The sequence below is a fragment of the Sapajus apella genome, unplaced genomic scaffold (assembly GCF_009761245.1).
Source record: "Sapajus apella isolate SASKATOON/1434 unplaced genomic scaffold, GSC_monkey_1.0 scaffold43, whole genome shotgun sequence".
In the NCBI taxonomy this organism is placed as follows: domain Eukaryota; kingdom Metazoa; phylum Chordata; class Mammalia; order Primates; family Cebidae; genus Sapajus; species Sapajus apella.
Window position 1 is genome coordinate 1,067,972 of NW_022436983.1, and position 18,672 is coordinate 1,086,643.

The 18,672-nt window shown below is 42.2% G+C and overlaps 1 protein-coding gene across 22 annotated transcripts in view; it reads left to right on the top strand.

Annotated features, from left to right (window-relative positions):
• Positions 1-18,672, top strand: part of CAMTA1 (calmodulin binding transcription activator 1) — a 954,794-nt gene that overhangs the window by 46,018 nt on the left and 890,104 nt on the right. For 3 of the 22 annotated variants that reach the window (XR_004275913.1, XR_004275912.1, XR_004275911.1), the window contains exon 4: positions 796-892. The exons of the other annotated variants lie outside the window; for them this stretch is intronic. The gene's annotated coding sequence lies outside the window, so the exon portion shown is untranslated. The remainder of the gene's footprint in view (positions 1-795; positions 893-18,672) is intronic. 22 annotated transcript variants of the gene reach the window in all.

Genomic DNA, 18,672 nt, shown 5'->3' on the forward strand with positions numbered 1-18,672 from the left:
CAGATGAAGGCAGATTTGACACTGTGGAAGAGTAAGAGAAGTAAATTGTACCTGCAGAGTACAGCAATGTTTATAACTTTTAAATAAGATGTTAAAGAACGTTTTCTTTAAAGGAAGAAAATTTCTGTGAGTCTTCCTCAGTTTCAGCCTAAACTAGTTTTATTATACTATTACTTCAGTATGTGACACTTAAAATACCTGCCATAGTCAGTGTTCAATACGTATTTGTTGGATGAATTAATTGCATAAAAACACAAAAAAAAACTCAGTATAAAATTAATTCTTGGAGTTCTTATGCAAATGTAAAACAGATATATGCATTACATAAAAAATACGAAATTAATAAAGTTTATGTTAACAGGTTTAGTTAAATTCAGTAGATTATGTTTTGCCAAAACTGAATTGTCTCTTGCAACATGAATATCAAACTGACTGTTCTCAAGCAGGTTCTTTTGAATTTGGCATGCGGTACTATCTTATGTCCTGCAATTATTTTACACTGAGAAGCTGTTATTTACACAGTACGCATTTGTATAAGTCTGTCATTAGACCTTGGTACAAATATATCATTTAGTCTTAAATTTACTTCTGTTTTTTCTCATTAGCCCAAGACACATTTAAATGACACCACTGGGTACTAGGGCAAATGTAACCAGAAATCACAAACCTGAGCAGTGAATTTGTGTGTTAGAACATACTTGGTTTAGATGTTACTTTTTCAGATTATATACTAAATTAAGATGCAGAGTTAAAAATGTTTTATGGACTCACAGCCTCCTGATAATACTTCCACAGGGGCTCAGTTCAGAAGTGCTGCTCTTAGAAGGGTTGCAGAGCTGATGTCAGAAGCAGATTCTAGTCTTGGCTCTGCCATTCCTCAGCTGAGGGTTGGGTAAGGCACTTAACCTACTTGGCCTCTCTTGGGTCTTAGGTGGTGGCACTTGGTGACCTTTGAAGATTATTGTTGCTTTTGAAGGTTTTTTTTTGGGAGTGTTAGACTTTGCAGGGAGGCTTGGGTCCAGCTTTACAGTTTATTTGATTAATTTTTTTTAACTGTCAATCATCTTTTTACTTACTTTTAAGTTGTACATTTCAGTAGTTGTTTATTTTTATTTATTTTTTGTATTTTTAAAAACCACAACTTTCATTGCGTGACTAATTGTTGAAATTCCTAAGATGATCTGGATGGTCCAGCAGCTGTGCTCTTGGGTTTAGGTGTTGCTCCCTCACGGAATCCATGCCTGAAGCTGTGGTGTACAATTTTTAGATGCCTTGTTTGGCCAGTCCCAGTGGCATTTCGTCTTTAAGCCTTGACACTCCAGTTATACGTCCTCCTGTGCTTGGTGGGGTAGCCACATTTGCCATAGGTCAACTTCTGAAGGTAGTAGGCTTTCACGCCGCAGCGGTGGCACAGTGTGTGTGTCCTACTGCAATGCTTTCCAAATGGTGACGTTCCCTTTGTCATCTCACTTCTGCAACTGAGACCAGAGAGACCTTTTTTTATTTTTTTTGAGACAGAGTCTTGCCCTGTTGCCCCAGCTGGAGTGTGCAACGGCACAATCATAACTCTCCACAGCCTGGACCTTCTGGGCTCAAGCTGTCCTCCCACGTCAGCCTCCTGAGTAGCTGGGTCTATAGGTGTGTGCCACACCCAGCTAACTTACACATTGTTTTTAGACATCGAGTCTTGCTCGTCATGTTGCCCAGGCTGGTCTCGAACTCCTGGGCTCAAGCAGTTTTCCTGCCTCAGCCTCCCAAAATGCTGGGTTTATGGGTGTGAGCCCCCGCCTGCACTTAGACAATTCAGTAGTTTTTAATAGATCTACAGAGTTGTGTAGCCATCGCCATTACCTAAGTTCAGAACGTTTTTCATCACCCCTGCAGCCTTCTGGACTGAGTGGAGTCAGCACGCTCAGGGGTTGGCAGCATCTTTTCAGGGGGCTCAAGGTTCTTTGGTATCTTTTCCAAGTTTCCATACCTGTCTAGTACTGATGCTGGAATTCAGAGATTGAATTCCAGTCCTGGGTGGGGCCCGAGAATGTGCATTTCTGACAAGTGCCCAGGTGAAAGCCCACTTAGATGAAGAATCTCAGCCTCCTGGAAGTGTGTTCTAATGAACTTTACTGGACTGTATGCTCAGCTCTGCTGTCCCCGTACCACTAATGCATGTTTTGGTGTGCTTTGGCTACATAGGTTACAATTGAGCTTTCTAGAGCTTTTTTCTCATGTCTTTAGCTAATAAGCACCTAAAAATCATGGAAGGCAAAGGTTTTATTTTTGGCATTTATCTAAATTATCTGTTAATGTCTTGACATAGGAAGCTCTTTGAAAGTTTGGATGGCAGTGGAGGGGGTATACAGAAGCATATTCTAATTTTTTCAGTGTGTTTTGAAAAGGTAGCATGAACAATAATTCCTTCCCCCCTCTTCTTCTCCATACCCATTTGGCTCAAGTAGCTGAAAACAGCAGAACCCTAAAGCTGAGTGTCACAATGTATCTGCTTACCTGTCTGCCTACTTACTGGCCTGTCCAGCTACCTGCCTCCCCACCATCAAGTCTTTTTCAAATACTGCCTACCACAGGTTTCTGATGATAAATTCTGTTATCTTGATAATTATGAAGTTCTTTTGAAGATTTTAAAAGAAGTTCCTAAACAAGTTTTACGTTGTTAGTGCTTTTAGAAAGCTGGAAAAGCAAATGAAGAAACAGCAGAAAGAAATCCTTTCTGGATGGATTAGAGACCACAGATGGGTTGGGGTGAATGTGATGAAATAGAAATGTGTGTTTGGGAGAGTGTTTTCTCTCTAAGGAAGGTTATTATGTATTATGGGCAGGCTAGGTGGCTTTCATAAGGTTTTCTTACAAGCTTCTGTGGTAGTGTTCACTGGTCTGACGAAGCAGGTAGACTTGAAAAGATTGTAAAATGGCGAGAACCTGGAATTTACATCTGGGGAGAAAGGAGGAAACTGGGAGGCCCTTCAGCTCTGGAGAATTGGACAAGGTGAAGCAGGGTCCATGTTTGTGTACATGTGTGTGCATGTGCCTGTGGGTGCATGCATGTGCACTTATCCAGGTGGGGTGTCTGCTGTAGCACTGAGGTGGATTCTGAGGCAAGCTTCATTTGGCCCTGAGTTCATTTTATCATAACTCCAAGGAGTTTCTGGGGGAAAAAAGGCTCCCATGTGCAAGAAACAAGGAAGCAGAAAAATCACTTGTCCTAGGCTAGGAAAGGCAGCCACCTCTGGTCTACAGTCTGAAGAGAGGCAGCTGTTCAGAGGGGCTGAGACAGGTATTGCTGGTCCCAGGCCAAGCCTCTTGAGGAAAGAGAGCAACATTCCGAAATTTTGTGTGTAGCCTATACCCTTAAGATCACCCTGTAGGAAGAGGGAAAGTCAGAAGGTCAAGGACGAGGTGCCGAGGGTCCCATCCTCCTGGTGGTTTGTGGTGAGGAGTGGAGACTGTCCAGAGAAGCTGGCCAAGGGGAGGCTCCCCCTGGGAAGATGGGGATCTTTTTTAGGAGATGCTGCAAAGGGACACTTTTTCAGAGAGACAAGGGGAAAACACTTGCATATATTTCCTTCTTTGAAAGTGAAGAAAGTGAAGAGAATGGGAAAATGCCATCTGCTTCCCATTTCTGAGAAAGGGTACATTAAAATAGCTGGAAATTAAGCAGAATCTATGAAATTAAGGTCTGAGTAGAGTCATTTCCCGTTTTTCCTGACACATCTTTCAGCTGTGTAGCAACAGATCCGCATTCCTGATGTCAGAAGATAGTTGTTAATGTGCTAGTTAAAATTTTATTTTATTTTTGTACTGTTGAGCAAAATTTAGACTTTGTTTTATTTAAGAAGCATTTTTTTAAATGCTTTAATTATTATTAATCAAATTTTTTTTTTATTTAAGCAATTTTCAACAATCTATTCCTCAAGTAATTCGGAGAACCTGCTGTGTGGTGATTATGTATTTTTTATTTCATAAATGAGGGTAGTGAGACATAAGTGTTTTGGAATTAGCATTTATCATCATTGAATATACTGTGTAAGTTACATCTTTTTACTGTGTATTATCTGGCTCCCTGCTGGAATCTTAAGTTCCAGGTGGACAGGGATCTTTGTTCTCTTCACTGATGGATCCAAGAGCCTAGATGCCATACATACATGCCAGGCACTGTTCTAAGTGTATACAGTAGTCCCTGGTGTGTCCAGGGACTGTTCAGTGAATGAACGAAGATTTACATCAACAAATATCATTTAGTCTAGTGCTCAAGTGGGCTGCTAATACTCTGTTCCTGAATTAAAGAGTCTGGCTTGGTGATAGTCGCTGATTTGCACTAAGCAAATCCACGGGAGCTACCCCAGAAAAGCTTGTGAGGCAGAGGGGAGGAGCAAAATGTGCGCTCCCTCCGCGGGAACGAATTCCCACGACCACAGAAGGAAGGACTGAGGTAGACATGCTTGGTTCTTCACCTCAGACTCTGCAGTCAGGTAAGCCACTCCTGAGGAGTGAGTGAGGGGTGAGGCAGGCAGCCAGCATGTCCCCTGGGAAGGAGCTCTTTCCAGGTAGAAGCATGAAGCCCAGGAAAGACAATTTATATACCACATCACCAATAAAGAGATGGCCAAACCGCTCCAAACTCTGCCATCTGAAGTCAACAGTTTCCAGTTATGTATCTTCAGATTTTTTCTTTCAGATTTCTTTCTGATATATGTATCTACAGATATTTTTCTGTGCCTGTGTGGACATTTTTTCTAAATTTATTAACCTAGAATAGGTTTACTATCCACCTAGTTTTATAACCTGGCCTTTCTCTTAACACGTTGTATATATGTTAGGCCTTTTTTGATAGTGATCATTTGGCCCTGAGTTCTAAGCATCCTGTTTGTTTGTTTCTTGATGGATTGAGACAGAGTCTCTCTCTGTCACCTAGGCTGGAGTGCAGTGGTGTGGTTATAGCTTACTACACCCTCAAACTCCTGGGCCCAAGCAATCCTCCTGCCTCAGCCTCCTGAATATATAGGACTATAGGCATGGGCCACCATGCCTAAGTTTTTTTATTTTTTGTACAGACAGGATCTTGCTATCTTGCCCAGGGTGGTCTTGAATTCTTAGCCTCAAATGATCCTCCTGCCTCAGCCTCCCAAAGTGCTGAGATTCCAGGTGTGAGCCACTGTGCTCGGCCAACATCATGTTTATTGACTGCCTATTAATATTCCATTTAATTTAATGCCATCATTTATGCATTCAGCAATATTTTTGAGGGTGTACTATGTACCAGGCACTAGTTGGAATTGCTAAGGGTATAAGATGAGGTTCCAGTTCTCAGGGAGCTTATCATTTAGAGGGAAAACAATAGAAAAGTGAACAAATAGGTGAGAATTTCAGAGAGTGCTAAGAATACAGTAGAGCAGGACACTGAGGTGTGAGCATGTTAGTAGAGTTTGTTAGGAAAGGCCTTTCTTAGGAAGTAACATTTGAGCTGAGAACTGAGTGATAAAGGAAGGCCAGCTGCTTAAGGATCTCAGGGAGGAATATTCTAGGCGAAGGTAATAGCCTGTGCAAAGGCCCTGAGGCAGGAATATGCTTGCTTTGAGGAAATGGGAAAAAAGCATTGTTGGTTGGAGCAGAGATGAGCTGGGTGATGTAGACAGGGTGGATTTTGTTGTGCCAAGTAGGCATAAAGAGTTGAGATCCTGGGCCAGGCACGGTAGCTTACGCCTGTAATCCCAACACTTTGGGAGGCTGAGGTGGGCAGATTACCTGAGCTTAGGAGTTCAAGACCAACCTGACCAACATAGTGAAACCCCATCTCTGCTAAAAATACAAAATTAACCGGGCATGGGAGGATGAGGCAGGAGAATCACTTGAACTTGGGAACTGAGCTTGTGCCATTGTACTCCAGCCTGGGCAATAAGAACAAAACTCCGTATTTCTCTCTCTCTCTCTCTCTCTCTCTCTCTAACTGAGCTTGTGCCATTGTACTCCAGCCTGGGCAATAAGAACAAAACTCCGTATCTCTCTCTCTCTCTCTCTCTCTCTCTCTCTCTCTCTCTCTCTCTCACACACACACACACACACACACACACACACACACACACGAGATATTGTCTTAAGGGCAACACAAAGTTGTTGAAGGATGAGCTATTAGAAAGTGAGAAACATAATATGGAGCTTTACATTCAAAGGCTTTCTTTGGCTACTGTGTGGCAGTCAGAGGAAGCAGAGAGACCAGTTAGGAGTCTGTTGCAGTAACTGGTGATCTTGGTAAGAAATGGCGGTGGAAATGGAGCGAGAAGTGGATATATTTCAAAGGTGGAGCTGTCAGACTTCATGGGATTGGACTTAGGGGTAAAGGAAAGGAGAAATTTTGTGGCTCCAGCTACTGCATTGGTGCTAGGGCTCATCATTGAGACAAAGAAGTGGAGATCAAGAGTGTTCTTGGGATGTTCTGGTTGTGAGATGTCTGTTATACACCAGAATGGTGATGGTGAATAGGCAACTGAACAGAAATCTGGGGAGGGGTCCTGTCTGGAGATAAATATTGGAGAGCTGTCAATGCACAGGTGACATTTAAAGCCACAGACTAGGTGAGCTCACACGAGATGCATAAGATGGATGGGGAAAGGGAGACTAAGCTCTGAGCAGAGCTGGAGGAGGCAGCACAGGAGGCTGGTGTGAGGTGGAAGCACAGTGCCGAAGCAGCAGGTGTGAGGTGCAAGCCAGGAGAAGGACGTGTTCTAAGGAGGGGGCATCACTTTTATGTTTGCTGCTGTAACCAATTACCACAAATTAAGTGGCTTAAAACACAAGTTTATTAACTGTCCTGTAGGTCAATCATCTGACATGGGTCTCACTGGGCTGCCATCAGGGTGCCAGTGTGGCCATGTTCTTTATGGAGGCCCTAGGGAGGAATCTGTTTCCTTGTCTGTTCCACTTTGCAGAGTCTGCTTAATATTCCTTGGCTTGTGGCTCCCTCCTCCAACCTTGAAGCCAGCAACGTACAGTCTCTGTGATCCTGCTTTCTTCTCATTCACTTACTCTGACCTCTCCTGCCTCTTTCTTCCACTTTTAAGGACCCTTTTAATTACACCAAGTCCACCTAAATAATCCAGGATAATTTTCCTATTTTAAGGTCAGCTGATTAGCAACTTCAATTCTATCTGCAGCCTTAATTCCCATTTGCCTTGTAATGTTATGTATTTACAGGTTCTGGGGATTAGGATGTGTATATCTTTGGGGTTCCTATTCCTTTCACAAAAGGTATCACAAAGGTTACTGGGAAGTTGGGTAAAATGATGATGGAGAAGTCATTGTTGGATTTGGTCACCTGATGAGTAACCTTGATGAGTGACTCCAACAGAGTGTTGGTGCGGTGGCCCAGTTGGAGTGTATTTGAAGAGCCAGAGAGGTGAGGATGTGGAGGCTGCACATCTTAAAGAATCTTGGTGGCAGTTTTGCTGTGAAGGAAAGTAAGTAGTGGCAAGAATTACAAAGGAAAAGCACAGAGGATGCCTCAGAGATGAAATGGGAGATGGAATGTAGAGCGGAGGTTCTGGGAAGACTCCCTGTAAGGAAGGGGCATTCGTGTAGTATCTTCTGGAATAGATTAACTGGATGAAGAACCTGGAGTGAAGCCAAGAAATGGTTTATAGAGATGGAGGCATATGAAAGTGGAATTCACAGGATTGTTTTTAATAGAGCAGCAGAACATACTGACGACTCCTGTTGCTTGTGCCTGGTCAGTGGAAAGGATCCTTGTCAGCAGCAACTACAGGGCCCACAACTGCACATCAGATGCTGTCATCATTCCATGGGTGGTTGGCCAAATCTTTGAAGTCAGTATAGAACCTGTGCCCTTTCTTCCTGGGGAGCCTGGCTCAGTCATGATCTTGCCCATATTCAGCACCATGGTGGAGGGGGCATCTCCTTTCCTCTCCTGCCCCAACCACTTCCCTTGCACTTTTGCTCTTCTTACCTGCTAAATTGTAGTCCTACCTCCATTTCTTTCTTTACTGTGTTATGTTTTAATAACATCTATTCAATCCACAACATGCTCAGAGAGGTGGAAGACCAAGTTAGTGCAGACCCATTCATTCCCGGACCAGTGGCTCTCAAGAGGGGGAGGTGCTGGTCTTAAAGGGTATTTAGAAACAAGTGGATGTCATAGTGAGTCTGCTGTGATGCCGTACAACATGGTAAAAATGCTCTTGCTGTGAGGCTCAGGAGAGCCAGTCCTCTTCCTGTTCCTAGTCCAGTCAGTGCTCTTTCTTCATATTGGTGGTTCGCAGCCCTGCTGTACGTTAGACTCACCAGGACAGCTTTGTAAACATATCAGAGCCTGGGCCCCACCCCAGACTAATTCATCTGGAGTCTCAGGAATAGGGCCTAAGCTGAGGATTTTAAAAACTCCCCAGGAGATTCCAAAGTGCAGCCAGGACTAAGAACCACTGCCTTAAATCTACTGTTGACTGCTTTCGAAAGAAGTTTTCACTGTGATTAAACAAATTGTGGTTAAAAATAAGCAAAAGGGCCGGGTGCAGTGGCTCATGCCTGTAATCTCAGTACCTCGGGTGGATCACCTGAGGTCCGGAGTTCAAGACCAGACTGGTCACCATGGTAAAACCCTGTCTCTACTAAAAATACAAAAAATTAGCCAGGCAATCTGGTGCATGCCTGTAATCCCAGCTACTTGGGAAGCCAAGGCAGGAGAATTGCTTGAACCCAGGAGGTTCCAGTGAGCCGAGGTCGTGCCATTGCACTACAGCCTGGGTGATGAGAGCAAGACTCTGTCTAAAAAAAAAAAAAAAAAAAGTAAGCAAAAGGAAATCTGGAGGGGAACATTTGTAATAGACAAGTGATAACTATATTAATAACTACATTATTAAATGTAGTTACTAAAATGTAGATCATCTGAATCAACTGATATATCTGAATTTGGATTAAAACTCATAAGCAGTGCATACTACTCAAAGCTTGGTATCTGTTAGGGCGCAGTTTGTTCATTTCTGTTTTTCAGGTAGCTTTCTTTACACTTTTTTCCTTTCTGAATGGTTTAGCCTAATATGATGAGGCAGCTATTTGTAACATGGGAATTATTTTTTCTTCTTTTCCTCCCATAGTTTGTCTCCATCTTTTAGCTGCTGTTCTTTCTACACCTTAAGGTTCATAGATGTTCATTGCATTTCCTACCTGGTCTTGGAACACTGTGAGATGAGCATTCCTTGTAAGTGGTCATCCAGTTTGGAAAGACCTAATATTTTACAAGGTGATCATTTTTAGAGGAATTTCACTTGTTAGAAAACTTTATGGTGTTGGTTTGGTCAGGGAAAGATCCAGAAAAGTGATCAAGAGGTTAGCTCAAACCTGATACAGGGAGTTCTCAGAGTAGGGATGGCTGTTAATGGTCTCTTATAATTTTTTTTTTTTTTTCTTGAGACAAAGTTTTGCTCTTGTTGCCCAGGCTGGAGTGCAGTGGCGCAGTTTTGCCTCACCACAGTCTCTGCCTCCCGGATTCAAGCGATTCTCCTGCCTCAGCCTCCCAAGTAGCTGGGACTACAGACGCCCACCACCACACCCAGCTAATTTTTGTATTTTTAGTAGAGACGGGGTTTCACCATGTTGGCCAGGCTGGTCTCAAATTCCTGACCTTGTGATCCACCCACCTTGGTCTCCCAAAGTGTTAGGGATAGTTTTATTACTATGAGAGTAATTTAACCGTCCTCATTGTATATTTCCAAACTACTTCTTTTTTTTTTTTTTTTTTTGAGACAGTGCCTTGTTCTGTTGCCCAGGTTGGAGTGATCTCGGCTCACTACAACCTCTGCCTCCTGGGTTCAAGCAGTTTTCCTGCCTCAGTCTCCCAAGTAGTTGGGATTACAGGCACGTACCACCACGCCCTGCTAGTTTTTGTATTTTACTTAGTAGAGATGGGGTTTGACCATGTTGGCCAGGCTGGTCTCAAACTCTTGATCTCAGGTGATGCACTTACCTCGGCTTCATAAAGTGCTGGGATTACAGGCGTGAGCCCCCGTGCCCGGCCCTAAATGTTTTTATACTTCTCTATGACATTGACATACTCCCACAACAGCTTCAGTATAATTTTAAAAATATTTCATGGTGGTTAATCTCACTTTGCTTTCTAACTTTCCAAAGTAATTGTTTTCCTCCTACTCTGCTTACTGATTTACAGTTTTCTTACTTTTGGCTTTTTCATATTATTGATTTGTACCATTGAATTGCTTGTGATTATTGATGCCAATCTTAATGTTTTAGGCCTATACCATCCAACTTTTTCATGAGATTGCATTGGAAATAAAATGTAATCTTTAGTCAGGTTGACTTCTTTAGTTTTTTACTTCTTTAATTTTTTTTTTTGAGACGGAGTTTCACTCTTGTTGCCTAGGCTGGAGTGCAATGTTGTGGTCTTGGCTCACTGCAGCCTCCGCCTCCCAGGTTCAAGGGATAAGGGATTCTCCTAACCTCAGCCTCCTGAGTAGCTGGGATTACAGGCATGCAACACCACGCCTAGCTAATTTCTATTTTTAGTAGAGGCGGGGTTTCTTCATGTTGGTCAGGCTGGTCTTGAACTCCCGACCTCAGGTGATCTGCCTGCCTTGGCCTTCCAAAGTGCTGGGATTACAGGCGTGAGCCACTGAGCCCGGCCTTACTTCTTTAATTTTTGAAATGAGTCAGAAATGTTATATGTATGTGGGTAAATGTTCTATGTATGTGTATATGTATATGTATGTTACATGTATATGGGTAACATATGTATGTGCACGTTCTGTGTATATGGGTAGGCATATTAGCTGTGGCTGTGAGAGCACTGTAAGAATTATACTCTTACACTAGAGTGCACAGCTAGTGTTCAACAGTTAGGGTTATAAGGGTCTGCTTACTGGGTCTGGCAGCTTCTTCTCCTGTTCAGTATACCTCCAGTAGTCTCTACCTTTGAGTTAGTTATACTTACTTTTTCACGATGGTTTGGAGAATTTAATGAATTAGTGTACCTTTAGCACCTGATACACCTACAGCATCTAATAGAATGCATTGCGCATTAGTTCACTTGCCTGTGTTGATGTGTATAGTAAATAGGTACTAAATAAGACACAAAAAGCACCAACAATAAAGGAAAACTTTGAGAAACTGGATGTCATTCAAAGAAATGTTTATCTAAAGACACCATTAGTAAATGAAAAGTCAAGTCATAGAGTGAGATTGGCCAATGTAGGCTTATATACAGACTATTAGAAGAATTCCTACAAATGGGTGAGAAGAAGACAGCCCAATAGAAGAATGAGTAAGAGACTCAGATAGGCCCTTCACAGGTCAGTAAACTTAGGGAAAGGTGCCCCGCCTCACTGGTCATCAGAGAGATGTGGAATATATTCCACAGTAAGATGCCCTTATACATCTGCATGGCCAGATTAAAAAAGACACCATCAGATGTCAGCAAGAAGCAGAGCAGGGCGACTTTCATGTATTGCTGTTGGGAATCTACATTAGTTTAACCACTTTGGGAAAGTGGAATTAACTATGAGGGTGGAAGATTTGCACACCATGTATATAGCCTAGCAGTTCTGTTTCTTATGTGTATTCTTGACAGACTGTGCAGCTGTGAAAACTAATGAATTGATGAAGATTCAAGAAGTAACTCTCACAAACATAATGTTGAGAGAAAGAAACCAAACACTCAGAATTATATATTGTTTGATTCTGATACAAGTTCAAAACAAAGGGAAAATTAATTTATGGTGTTGCAAGTCAGGAGATGTAGTTACCTTTGGAGAGGAGGGAGGATATGTTAGCAGGACTTCTGGGGTGTTGGTAATATTCTTTCTTGATGATAGGTGTGATACACATGCGCGCACACACACACATATAATTTGTGCTCTTTTCTGTTTGTATATAATTTAATAAAAAATTCACTGAAATGGGACTGGGCACAGTGGCTTGTGCCAGTAATCCCAGCACTTTGGGAGGCCAAGGCAGTTGGATTGCTGGAGCCCAGGAGTTCGAGACCACCCTGGGTAACATGACAAAAGCCTGTCTCTACAAAAATATGCAAAAATTAGCCCCGTATAGAGGTGCGTGCCTGTAGTCCTAGCTACTCGGAAGGCCAAGGTGGGAGAATTGATTGGGCCTAGGAGGTAGAGATTGTGGTGAGCCGAGGTCGTGCCACTGCACTACAGCTTGGGTGACAGAGTGAGAGACCCTGTGCCAAAAAAAAAAAAAAAAAACCACCCAAAAAACTGAAATGGTGTATGGTAAAAAATAGATTATCAAGCAGCAGTGAGAAATGAGCAAAATACAGCTACATGCAACACCATGGAAGATTCTCACAGAATGCATAGGATCAGATTCTATTTTTCTAAAGTTCGAAGAGTCAATGCTAAATTATTGTTTAGGGACACGTAAGTAACTCGTGGATATCAGTCAGGATTCAGTCAGGTAAGTAGAACCACTGTGTTATGAAATAGGGGATTTATTTTATTATTTTATTTTATTTTCTGAGATGGAATCTCACTCTGTTACCAGGCTGGAGTGCAGTGACACGATCTTGGCTCACTGCAGCCTCCACCCCCTGGGTTCGAGTGATTCTCCTGCCTCAGCCTCCTGAGTAGCTGAGATTACAGGTGTGTACCACCACGCCCAGCTAATTTTTGTATTTGGTCTTGATCTCTTGACCTCGTGATCCACCCACTTTGGCTTCCCAAAGTGTTGGGATTTCAGGCGTGAGCCACCGCACCCAGCCAGGATTTATTTTTTGTAGAAATAAGGTATTTTACAACTGTGGGGTAAAGCTGGAAAAATAACAGTCGGGAAGGAGGAATTAGAGGACCAGAGAAATGTTACGAAAACACGTCTCCTGAAGCACCTGCATGGGTGGCCAAGTTAGAACTTGTGGAGGGTCTGAGAAGCCAGGCATGAACAGCTTCTAGAGTGGGACCACAAAGGGAACCTGATGAAAAAGCTATCGTGTCTGTGTAGCAACCACTTCTGTAGGTCTGCTGCCCAGCTGCCGATGGTCCAGGGGCTTCTGTTGGTTGGCAAGGCCGGCAGTTGGGGAAAAAGCTAGTGATGGAAGCAGCATATGTGGACAAGCTGGAACCCTCTGGCATCTCTGTTTCTGTACCATCTCTAACTATCTCGGTCCTGAGAAAGTAATGGGTGTTTTACTTTTCACCTTTTAAATCTTGTGCAGGTTCAGGGAAGGGAATACTAAGAAATTCTAGCCTAACCAAATCGAGTTAAAAACTGTCATAGTGATGGCTGCATAATTCTGTGAATATATTAAAAAATATACTTTAGGTGGGTGGACTTTATGATTTGTGGATTTTATCTCAATAAAGCTGTTATTTATTTAAACAAAACTGCCACAGGTTGAAAATTCTAAAGAAAGGTTGTTACCATGGATGATTTAAGTGCTGCTTCTTGGAGATCTGGAAGTTTCAGTTTACTAACTGCTTCTTACCAGGTTGTATCTGTTATTCTACATTGCTATTCTTTGGAAAGCTAGAGTGTAGTAACTGTGATCTGTTAATGACAGACCTCCAGGTCTCCTAACAGGTCCGGGAATAAGTTTTGAAAATAGGTTAATGGGATGTTGTATTAGTCTGTTTTTATGCTGCTAATAATGACATACCCAAGACTACTGGGTAATTCATAAAGGAAAGAGATTTAATTGACTCACAGTTCCACATGGCTGGGGAGACCTCACAGTCATGGCAGAAGGCAAAGGAGAAGCAAAGGCATGTCATACATGGGAGCAGACGAGAGAATGTGCAGCAGAACTCCCATTTATAAAACCATCTGATCTTGTGAGACTTATTCACTACCAGGAGAACAATATGGGGGAAACAGTCCCCACGATTCAGTTATCACCACCTGGGCCCACCCTTGACACATGGGCATTATTACATTTCAAGGTGAGATTTGGGTGGGGACATAGCCAAACCATATAAGGCATTTTTTTTCTGACTTCTCACTGTGTATATGTGGTTTTAAAATTTGAACTCGGATTTCATTGATTATACTTAAAAGTAGGTTTTACGGATTTCATTAAAACTTTCATATCAAATCTGTTTTGACAATCTGAGAATATTCTTATCATCTAAAGCTAATGGAAAATGCCCTTATCTACTCTCCCATTTACGTGGAGCCATTTTTTTATTTGAATGTTTGTTATGGCTCTTTTTAGTCTCCTTATAATGCGACAATTGTCCAAATAAAGATATGCAGCTTTTCTGCCTGGGGCTGTAGTTGTACCATAGTTAGGAAATGGATATGAAGGTTCTTTTTTTTTTTAAGATTTTTTAAAAAGCTCCAAAACAGTAGCTTGTATCATTTATATGCAAGACTAGAAACATTTTTTGCTGTAGTTACGAAGATTTCTAGCTTTTTGTCAACTTTTTAACTAAAAGGAGTCCCAACACACAGGTTATTTCTACATGGATTAAATTTAATATAATAAAGAATCATTAGTATTACTAAACCATGTTGACAGAATTCTCGGTAAAACTGGGCGGTACAGACAAGGATGGACACTGAAGGCTGAAGGCTAGTTGGGAAGAGGATTCAGAGGAGCTTGGCAAGAGTTTGATCAAGGAGACACTCTTGATCAGTATGTAAGTCTGGCCAGTTGGAAGTAAATCAAAGGTGGCCATAGTCTTAGAGGGAAGACAGACATAAAAATGATTGCAATATGGTATGATAAGAGATGTAATAGAATTATAAAGTATGTATGGATAAGATATATCTGCAGCAAGAAGGCAGTGATGGTCCTCTTGAACACTTGAAGGGTGGACTCCTCTACCCCCCTACCCCCAGCTCCTCCCCCCCGCCCTCCCCGAGATGGAGTTTTGCCGTTATTGCCCAGGCTGGAGTACACTGGTGTGATCTTGGCTCACTGCAACCTCTGCCTCCGGGGTTCAAGCGATTCTCCTGCCTCAGCCTCCTGAGTAGCTGGGATTACAGGCGCCTGCCACCACGTCCAGCCAAGTTTTTGTATTTTTAGTAGAGATGGGGTTTCATCATGTTGGCCAGGTTGGTCTCAAACTCCTGACCTCAGGTGATCTACTTGCCTCCGCCTCCCAAAGTGCAGGGATTACGGCATGAGCCACCACGCCTGGCCGGATTTTTTTTTTTTTTTTTTTGGAGATGGAGTCTCGCTCTGTTGACCAGGCTTGGAGTGCAGTGGTGCGATATTGGCTTACTGCAAACTTTGCCTCCTGAGTTCAAGCTGTTCTCCTGCCTCAGCCTACTGAGTAGCTGGGATTATAGGCTTGTGCCACGACGCCTGGCTAATTTTTGTGGTTTTTAGTAAAGGTGGGGTTTTGCTATGTTGGCCAGGCTGGACTTGAACTGCTGGCCTCAAGTGAAGGATGGATATTTTTAAAAGAATGACACTAAAGCTGCATCTTGAAGATGATTAGAAAGTTTGCTAGGCAGACAAAGAGAATCAGCAAGAAAACTTTCTGGGCTGAAGGTACTACGTTTAGTCTAAACTATTAATACTTCCTTTCCTGTGCCAAGGAACGGAAGAAGGAAGTAGTTGGAGTTGCTTGAATAATTCGGTATGGCTAGTTTAGAGTTAAGGAGAGAGATGGGTGAGTTAAGGCTAGAGAGTAGCAGCTAGAGCATAGAAGGCTATGTATGCCACATTGGGTTTAATTTTTTTTTTTTTTTTTAGACAGAGCGTCACTCTGTCACCCAGGCTGGAGGACAGTGGTGCGATCTCAGCTCACGGCAACCTCTGCCTCCTGAGGCACAAGCAATTCTTGTGCCTCAGCCTTCCTAGTAGATGGGATTACAGGTGTGCAGCACCAGCTCCAGCTAATTTTTGTATTTTTATTAGAGACAGGGTTTCACCATGTTGGCCAGGCTGGTCTCAAACTCTTGACCACAGGTGATCCATCCGCCTCACCAGCGTGCTGGGATGACAGACTTGAGCCACTGTGCCCAGCCTGGGTTTGCATTATAACAGATTTTTTTTTTCTTGAAGATCTTACTCTGTCTCCCAGCTTGATCAAAGCTTACCACAACCTTGAACTCCTTGGCCTCAAATTATCCTCTCATACCTCAGCCTCCAGAGTGGCTGAGACTACAGGAGTGCACCACTATACCTGGCTAATAGTTGTATTTTTATTTTGTAAAGACAGAGTCTCTCTATGTTTCCTAGGCCTTGAACTCCTAGCCTCAAGCAGTCCTCCCACTTTGGCCTCCCAAAGTGTTAGGATTACAGGCATAAACTACTGCACCTGGCCTTTTACCACAGTTTAATCAGAAGAGGAAAATGATCTGATTTTTATGTTATGCAGTTACTCTGCGGACCATGTAGAGAATGGTTTGGAAGAAAGCTGAGAGTCTGGTGAGGAATCCACACCAGAGGTAGTAAATAAGACCTGTTTTTAGGCATTCGCAGTAGCAAAGGATCTGACTTGGGAGCTAGAGTCAGCAGCATTGAATGTGACCTCTTAAGATGTGATGGCTGTAACACTTTTTCTCTATTCTCTTAGGTTCAGTACTTGGGGGCGTTTGAATTAAAGTGACAAATGATAGATTAGCAAGAGAAAAGGTAGATTTTTATCTTGTAAATACTTAGGGGAGTTGGCAAATAAATGTGGCTGAAAAGAGCCCTTAGAATTTGGGGTTTATATACCATCTTAATAGATGAAGAGGAGAGGGAGAAAGGGCACTTCCTGGAAAACAAATAACTATTTGGAAAGATAAATGGGCCCTTAGGAGAATAAATGGAAGCTATATATTTTTGTGACATTGTCTGTTTGGTTGTCTTCTCATGGCAGAAGATAGAGTTGCCCCTATGGGAAAGGATTTATGACAGTTGAGTTCTTTGAGTTCTTTTAGGAGGCTCTGCTTTTAGGCAGATAAGGGGTTTCAGGAACTCAAATGCCTTCAGCTCAAAATAATTTTTATGCTACAGTGGCTTATTCTGTATGCTTTCATGGTGAAGGAGAGGAGAAATTACTGAGATTCTGGCTTGAGTGATGGTGGTACTGTAGATAATGAAATACATAAAGAAGAGCAGGTTTCAGGACATACTGTATTTATATTTGTATGGTTGAGCTTGGAGTACCTGGGGAACATCTAGAGATCCTAGAAAGCAGTTGGATGTAGATTTGGGACCTAGAGAGAGCTCAAAGAAGCTGAGAGTATGGATAGAATTTTCCTTGGAGAGTAGGAGAATGAGAGAAGAAAAAGCTTCTAGAAATGAACTAAAGGAGGCTGGAAAATGAGAGAGGATGAAATGAGAGAGGGGACATAGGAAGGAAATTGTGTGTACAAAGGAGACTAAGAAGGAATAGTTGAAGATGAGGGGAGCTGAGAGAGTTACAGAAACTATGGGAGGAAAAGTAGCAAGGAGAGTGAGCAGTAGGGATCAGCAGTGCCAGGTTGCAGAGTAAAATTATAGAATTGTTAAGAAAATTTTTTTTAATTTAGTATATGATAAAGGTACAGTTTTGAGGAGGAAATGGAGGGCTGTTTATTTAAATGGCTTTGGAAAAATTGGCTTACCCACTTTAAAAATATTAGGGTAGGCTGGGCATGGTGACTCATGCCTGTAATCCCAGCACTTTGGGAGGCTGAGGCAGGAGGATCACCTGAAGTCAGGAGTTTAAGACTGGCCTGGCCAACATGGTAAAACCCCATCTCTACTAAAAATGCAAAAATTAGCCAGGTGTGGTGATGAATGCCTGTAATCCCAGCTGCTTGAGAATCGCCTAAACCCAGGAGGTGGAGGCTACAGCGAGCTGAGATTGTGCCACTGCACTCTAACCTGGGAGACAGAATAAGACTCTGTCTCAGAAAAAAAAAAAAAAAATTAGGTTAAGTCCCCACCTCATGCCTTATACCAAAATAAATCTAAAAATTAAATGTAGAAAGTGAAAATAGTAAAAATACTAGGAGAAAATATGGGTCAATATTTACGTTATATTCAGGTTAGAAGGGACCATATCCATCCTAATCATAACAGAAAGAAAAGACTAATAAATTTTCATGTAAATACAGCATGTCTGTGTGCTAAAAATATCATAAAATTAAAGTGTAAATGGCAAACTGGGAGAAGTATTTGCCACATATTGACAGGCAGAGGTTTAATATCTTTAATATATAGATGATACATTAAAAAACGAGTAACTGAAGGGTTCTGGTTAAGTAGGACTTATTGAAGATGTCTTTATCTTTCATCCTTCCAAAATTTTGGTAAAATGACAGAAAGAAATTACAAAAGGGGTAAACCCACAAAGAAAGAAGAAAGGAGACTGGGGAAGATTTTTCTGTTTTCTTTGGTTAGTGGTAGACTAAGTCGTTCGGTCTTATTTTCTGTTGAGAACAGGTAGAGATGATGGAAAAAATTTGAAACAAAGTTTATGTAAGGGAAAGCGAGAGTTAACAAAATAGTGAAGGTATGTGGGTCTAAGATGTGGGGCATGGTAGTGGGATAGGGAAACTCAAGGTGAGTTTGCAGTCTTTTCTGCCTCAAAGGAATCTGCTGATTCCAGAAAAATTAGGCAGATAAGAAGCTGGACAGCTAAACAGAGTTTTTGATAGACTCTGAGGGCAGAAGACAAAAATTGGAATTTGGCACATGTCAGAGAGGAAGAAAACTTCTTAGGGTTTGAGTAGGAAACCTAAAGGCCTATTATCTTAGGG